Below are 6,732 nucleotides of genomic sequence, written 5' to 3' on the forward strand. Positions count from 1 at the left end.
TCGGAAGATGTTTGGGGGACGAAGAGAGTATTAAGTTTGTTCAAATTCTTTAAATTTGACGGATAAGAAATAATTTAACTAAACATATGTCATCTGAGTATCATCTCATATGGACCTAATATGACCAGATAATCATATGAAGCTCTAAAGACCACATATGACATTTGAACGTCAAAATTTTGAAAATCATATTCTTTGGAGTTTGAAATACCACATCTGAATTTTGAGCATCATCATGTATGGAGCTTTAAGATTATAACTTACTTGTGAGTATCATTTTATCTAGAATTTGTGAAACTATAATTAAGTTATGAGAATAATCTCGTCTCAAACTTTAAACAACATCGTCAAATTTGAAATCATATATTCAATCATATATATGTATAGTTAATTATTTAAGTAAATACATCTATATATAAACGTATTATATATATATATATACATATTAATTTGTGAGTATGATGTGATAAACTTAAACTAATATTATACTAATAAAATAAAATACAAATATAAATCTTTTTAAGATACGAAAATTGATTAATAATTTAGAAAAAAAATAAGAATGAATGAAAATTGAAGAAAATTAAAATAGAGTGATTATACGGCGCCACGTAGGATAGGATTTATTTTGCTATTATATATATATATATATATATATATAGATTGATTGGGCATAGACATGTATTTTATTTATTTATAACATTTAGTTGAAAAATATCTTTTCTAAAAAATGAATTGACATTTGAATTGATTGCTTTTCGTGGATTAATTTATTGGTATACTTTATTTAAGTTTTAGTCACACTTGGAACAATCTCAATTAAGTGGGTATAAGGATTCCTATTCTGTATGCCATCATTTTATTAAGTTAAATTTTTCGGGTGAAAAAAAGGTGGATTGTGAGGCATGATGAGTTCTTGTTGGTCATTGAGTTTATATATATAAGAAAAGTTGGTATGAGGTTGGGAGAGATTTTAGGCGTTTGAAAACAGACGAATGGACCCTCGAAGTGCTAATGTGTTTTAATTTGGCTGCGTTCTGATAATCAAATGGATATGTAGGATTTATAACTAAATGGATATGTTGGATTTATCTAATAATTTTATACAATTATTTAATAGTACAGACTTTGTCTAATAGTTTTATACGATTATTTAATAGTATAGAATTTATCTATAAATTTATATGATTATTTAATAGCTTTTAAATGTAAAAATTGATTAGAAATGTATAAATAAATAAGAATGAATGAGAATTGAGGAAAATTAGAATGAAGTGATTATACGATGCCACGTAGGATATGATTTATTTTGCTATAATGTAAAAATTGATTAGAAATATATAAATAAATAAGAATGAATGATAATTGAGAAAAATTAGAATGAAGTGATTATACGATGCCACGTAGGATAAGATTTATTTTGATATAATATATGTAGGATTTATAATTAAATGGATATGTTGGATTTATATAATAGTTTTATACAATTATTTAATAGTACAGACTTTATCTAATAGTTTTATACGATTATTTAATAGTATAAAATTTATCTATAAATATATATGATTATTTAATAGTTTTTAAATGTAAAAATTGATTAGAAATGTATAAATAAATAAGAATGAATGAGAATTGAGGAAACTTATAATGAAGTGATTACACGATGCCACGTAGGATATGATTTATTTTGCTATAATGTAAAATTGATTAGAAATATATAAATAAATAAGAATGAATGAGAATTGAGGAAAATTAGAATGGAGTGATTATACGATGCCACGTAGGATAAGATTTATTTTGCTATAATATATGTAGGATTTAATTGTATAGAATTTATCTATAAATTTATATGAATATTTAATAGTTTTTAAATGTAAAAATTGATAAGAAATGTATAAATAAATAAGAATGAATGAGAATTGAGGAAAATTAGAATGAAGTGATTATACGATGCCATGTAGGATAGGATTTATTTTGCTATAATGTAAAAATAAAAATTGATTAGAAATATATAAATAAATAAGAATGAATGAGAATTGAGGAAAATTAGAATGTAGTGATTATACGATGCCACGTATGATAAGATTTATTTTGCTATAATATATGTAGGATTTTATTTTTTTAAAATAGTAGTATAACGTTTTCAGATGCATATTTCTATATATAACAATAATTTAAAGTACACAGAATATATATGAAGAATTGTGACTTTGTTTTACTGATTTTATTAGTGGGTATCTAATAAAATAAGCTGTGCTAAGTAGGTCCCCACTTGATTAAACATTGAAATTACTACAGAATCTAATGCTTTTGTGCACTCAAAGATAGGTTAATTAGCATATACCTTACTCTTTAGTGTTAATATAAGCTTTTTATCCGAACGTGTAATGAATGGGGGATAAAGCATGCGTATTGCGTACAGATCAATAAGGAACTTTATGTCCTATCAAAATTAATTACTCCCTCCGTCCTTATAAAAAGTACTCGCCCGTCCCAATAAATGTAATCATCTTTCCATTTTGATTTGTCCCATTAAAAGTGGTTACTTCCTTAAAGTGGAAATATTTATTTTAATTAAATTTAATTAATTAATCTAATTAAAATGTGTAACTAAACCTAAACCCTAATTAAATTGTAATACCCCGTTTTCTCGAGCTAAGTTTAGAATAATTTTGAACTTAGATTTAAGATGATTCACGCCGGATAAAGAAAATGAATTTATTTTAATTCCAACAAAAATGATTTACAAAAGTATTTGTAAAATTAGTTATTAAATTTATGTGCGTCGCATATTTATTTAATTTAGCATCCAAGCATTTTCACGAGATTTTAATTAGCCAACCCTGAAGCATTATTACAGTTTCGACAATTTTATCCTGAGGGATTTTATTTGTCCAATCAGTCCCAAAAGTTAGCTAAAAGCATGCATCCCATCAGCCACCCTACACTATGCTACTAACTCAACTTTTAGCCATACTCTAGTGAAGGCAATCACATCCCCACTTTCTGCCAATCTTCATTTACAACAGCCGAACCATTTGGAAATTTGCTTGAAACTCTAAGCTTCTCACAAAACTCTTCTTCATCCCTGAAGTGCGCAGCTGCCATAGCTTGATTCCAGCAACCTGGATATTCAGATATTTCCTCCATTTCAGATTCGAGAAATTCACAAGTCATAAAGGTTCCCTCCTGAACCCCTTCATCTCATTAGCTTTTACAGCTTAAGTCGAACACTTCGTTTGTGCCATTCCAGTAAACCATATACACAGCAACACATTCAAGCAATTCAATTAGAATGACATTCATGTACACATATACGTATATACATCACTCATACTCATGTTTCATTAAACCAAAGTTTTCGAACAAATTCATTTGTACATGGATTTCTGTTATCAAAGAAAGGAAGAAAGAGAAAAGTTTTAATTTTGAAGCTTTGATTTTGTTTCCCTGTCTGTCGATTTTGGGCTGAGAGTCGAAGGCTGTGAGGCGGCTCATCGCCGTTGCTCCGGCGAAGGCTTGAGGGGAGAGCCGAGAGGAGAGGAGGCTGAGCCTAGGGCTCCGACGGGCGGCTCATGCTGCTGCTTGTTGGCGGGAGTCCGAAAGGGAGGCCAGGCGCTGCGGCTCTGCCGTTGCTGACTAGCCACGGTGAATAATGGGAAAGGAGAGGGCGGCGGCGGCCTGGGGGTCATCGGCCATCGAGAACAGGGGTTGGGGCGGTGGTTGAGCTTTCAGAGGGAGGCTAGGGCGCGGCGGCCCTGCCGTTGTCGCTCGGCCACGGACGGAGGGAGAGATGGGAGTCGCGGTCAGCGGCAGTCTTGCTGCTGCAGTCGCCGAAAACGGGCAAGAGAGAGAGAGGCCGAGGGAGGCGGTGGTGTTTTCGTCGTTGCCGAGAAGGAGAGAGAACATGGGGAGTGACAGGGGTTCGAGGGAGGAGGGTTCCGGAGCGGCGCTCGTCGCCGGGGGTGGTGGCGCGCGGCCGTGAGTCCGAGAGAGAGAGAGGGACGAGCAGTCGTGGGGAGGATGAGTGACTGGTGTGTGCGTGACTGATGAGGGAGGCGTGACTGATGGGCAAGGAAAAGGGGAGTGGGGGTGTTGGGCTAGGTTTTGAGTGTTGGGTCGAGTTTTGTTTAATTTTCAGATGGGCCAATGTTTTATTTAATTTCTTGGGCCCTTAATTTATTCATTAAATTTTGAAAACCCGACTAAGTGAATCATAGAATTTTAAGCACTTCACCAAGACTTAAGATTAGATTCAAGGAGACCTATTGAGAATAGATTTCTTGTAGGCTTTGAAACGTCAGGAGGATTAGCACTGCTATTCCGATTCAGAGATAACGTTAAACGACAGGCTTTGCCTATACAGGTGGGCTTATTTTCCAAATGTATGATTGAGCTAATGAGCTTAAATGTTTCGTGAAATATAAACTGTTTATCCAATAAATATTTTTGTGCACTCTGCTCTGTTTAAGGCTCGCCACAACGAATCAATTGAGGTTCTCTTATAGCCTAACACGTTATTTGAGAATTGTGTACACCGTTAGCTGACTCGGTGGGTTGATCTCCATTCGGACACTAACTAAGAGGCGTTATAAGAATGCTTGCTGGATGTGTTCCGAAGCATAGAATGTAAGGGCCTGCCTGGGTACCGTCCCGAGGTCAAAGTAAACTTGTCTGGGTTACGCCCTCAGTTCAAGTAAATGGGAGAAACGGATCCGTCGGTGGCTAGAGGTCCGGGATCACAGCGAGTAACAGAAATGAGTGTGACAACTGCGCGCAAATTAAGTATATACATATATCTATATAAATGAAATGTTTCAACATGCTTAGAAGTTCTTTTACTTTAAAACCTTCTAAGTCATGTCAAGTATGATTGGATAAACTGTTCTTCAGATTCTGAAATGTTTTAAAGTTACAGCCCACTAAGTACATTAGTACTTAGCCCAAAAATACTTTCAAATGTTTTTCAGGTTAACGGCAGGTGATGACGGCGCAGAGCTGAGGCTAGAGTTCAACTCCTTATTTTGACTTCCGCTGCAGAACTAGCCAGTATCTGTCTTTTGTTTCCTTAACTTAAGACCTATTATGTTGTGACTCTAAACAATATCATTTGTTGAGCCTAAACTATTGACTCTCAAGTATTTCGATCAGTGAATGTTGGTTATCTGAAGCATGACACTAAACTTGTGATCCTGAAGTTGTTATGTTTGTTGATTGATTCATATCACTTGAATACCTGTCTTTCTTCATCCAAAGGGGCTAAGCCCGATTGTTATCCCTTTTATTCGGATTTCACAAGGATTTTCCCTTGTTCATTTAGATGACTAGTCGTACCCCAGTTATAGTTATTATTTCAAGAATTGGGGTGTGACATAAATAAACTCTCACACACCAAAAAGCACTCACAATTCACACTCAGCCCCTTGCCCCCCACCCCAACCCCTGACCCCCACCGCCCACCACCCGCCTGAAGGGTTGTATACTGAAAGCAAGACTTTATGCTTGTATACATTGATTCCTTAGTTCACTGTGATTCTTCTATCTGAAATATTGTTATTGCATAATCCTATAATAGTCCAATTTATCTCATACTATAGATTATATGGTGTGTTGTAGATCACAGAAGATCATATAATCGGAAAAAGTTGAGATATAAATTGAGTTCACAATCGAGACAACTATGGACGAATTGCTGGTTTAGATTGTAGCATAAATGGATAAATAGTTTGTCTTGGCTATTTATTTATGCTAGTACCTTCGTGTATTGAACAGGATCACAGTGAGATGAATTCTTATATTCTGACTAATTTAGAATCAAGATCTCGGCGACTTAAATAGTCTTAACCTTAGTTGGATTAATCGGTGTGAATAATAGATTGACTATTGCTTTGATTTATCATGGGTGAGAGTTCTCTTGAAGCTCAATATACTCGATACTTTGGGTGATAGCAATTATTATTTGACATGCGATTATATTGCAATAAGGAACCGTGTCCTGCTAATAACAGGATGATAATATCCTCTCGAGGAACTTAATAAGTTTATCATATTAAACACTGCAGGTGGAATTAGTTCCGATACGATAATAAGTTTAAGTGGTAGCACTCGAGATGTCGTTTATAATTAAACGATTAATTAATTAATTAATTGATCGTCAGAGGAATTAATTAATTAATGAATATTGTGTTAGGTCCTGAGGGTCTCGAATAGGTGTATGGGGGGGGGGAATACACCTATGGGCTATTTTTAAATTCCTCAATCAGAGGGATCTCAGACATAGATCAAAACGAAACTTTACACGCAAACAAAGACACCTGTTCTACTGAAAACAGTTTTGACCAAACAGGGTTGACGACTGATACTGAAAACTCTTCAGTAGGGAGTTATCAGTTAAGTTGCTGGAACTTAACTGATGCACGTAAGGGCTTCAGTCGAGTTTGCTAAAACAGAGATGATAACACTCTTCCTGACTATCAGAAGATAGATCAGTCAGACTGATATCATACGCAGCAGAAATTAAACTTAGTTTCGCAATAGCCTCGGTGGAGCACGTTGTTGGTCTTTAGGTTTCTCTTTGCAGTTAATCAGTGTTCAGTTTATCAATTGAAATAACACAAGTAAGAATATAAAACTGAAAGCTGTAAACAACACATAGATTTTTACGTGGTTCGGAAAAACCCTTTCCTACATCCACGGTTGGTTGATCAGACCAACAATCCACTCCGCAAGTGC

Source organism: Salvia miltiorrhiza, chromosome 3 (genome assembly GCF_028751815.1).
Source record: "Salvia miltiorrhiza cultivar Shanhuang (shh) chromosome 3, IMPLAD_Smil_shh, whole genome shotgun sequence".
Lineage (NCBI taxonomy): Eukaryota > Viridiplantae > Streptophyta > Magnoliopsida > Lamiales > Lamiaceae > Salvia > Salvia miltiorrhiza.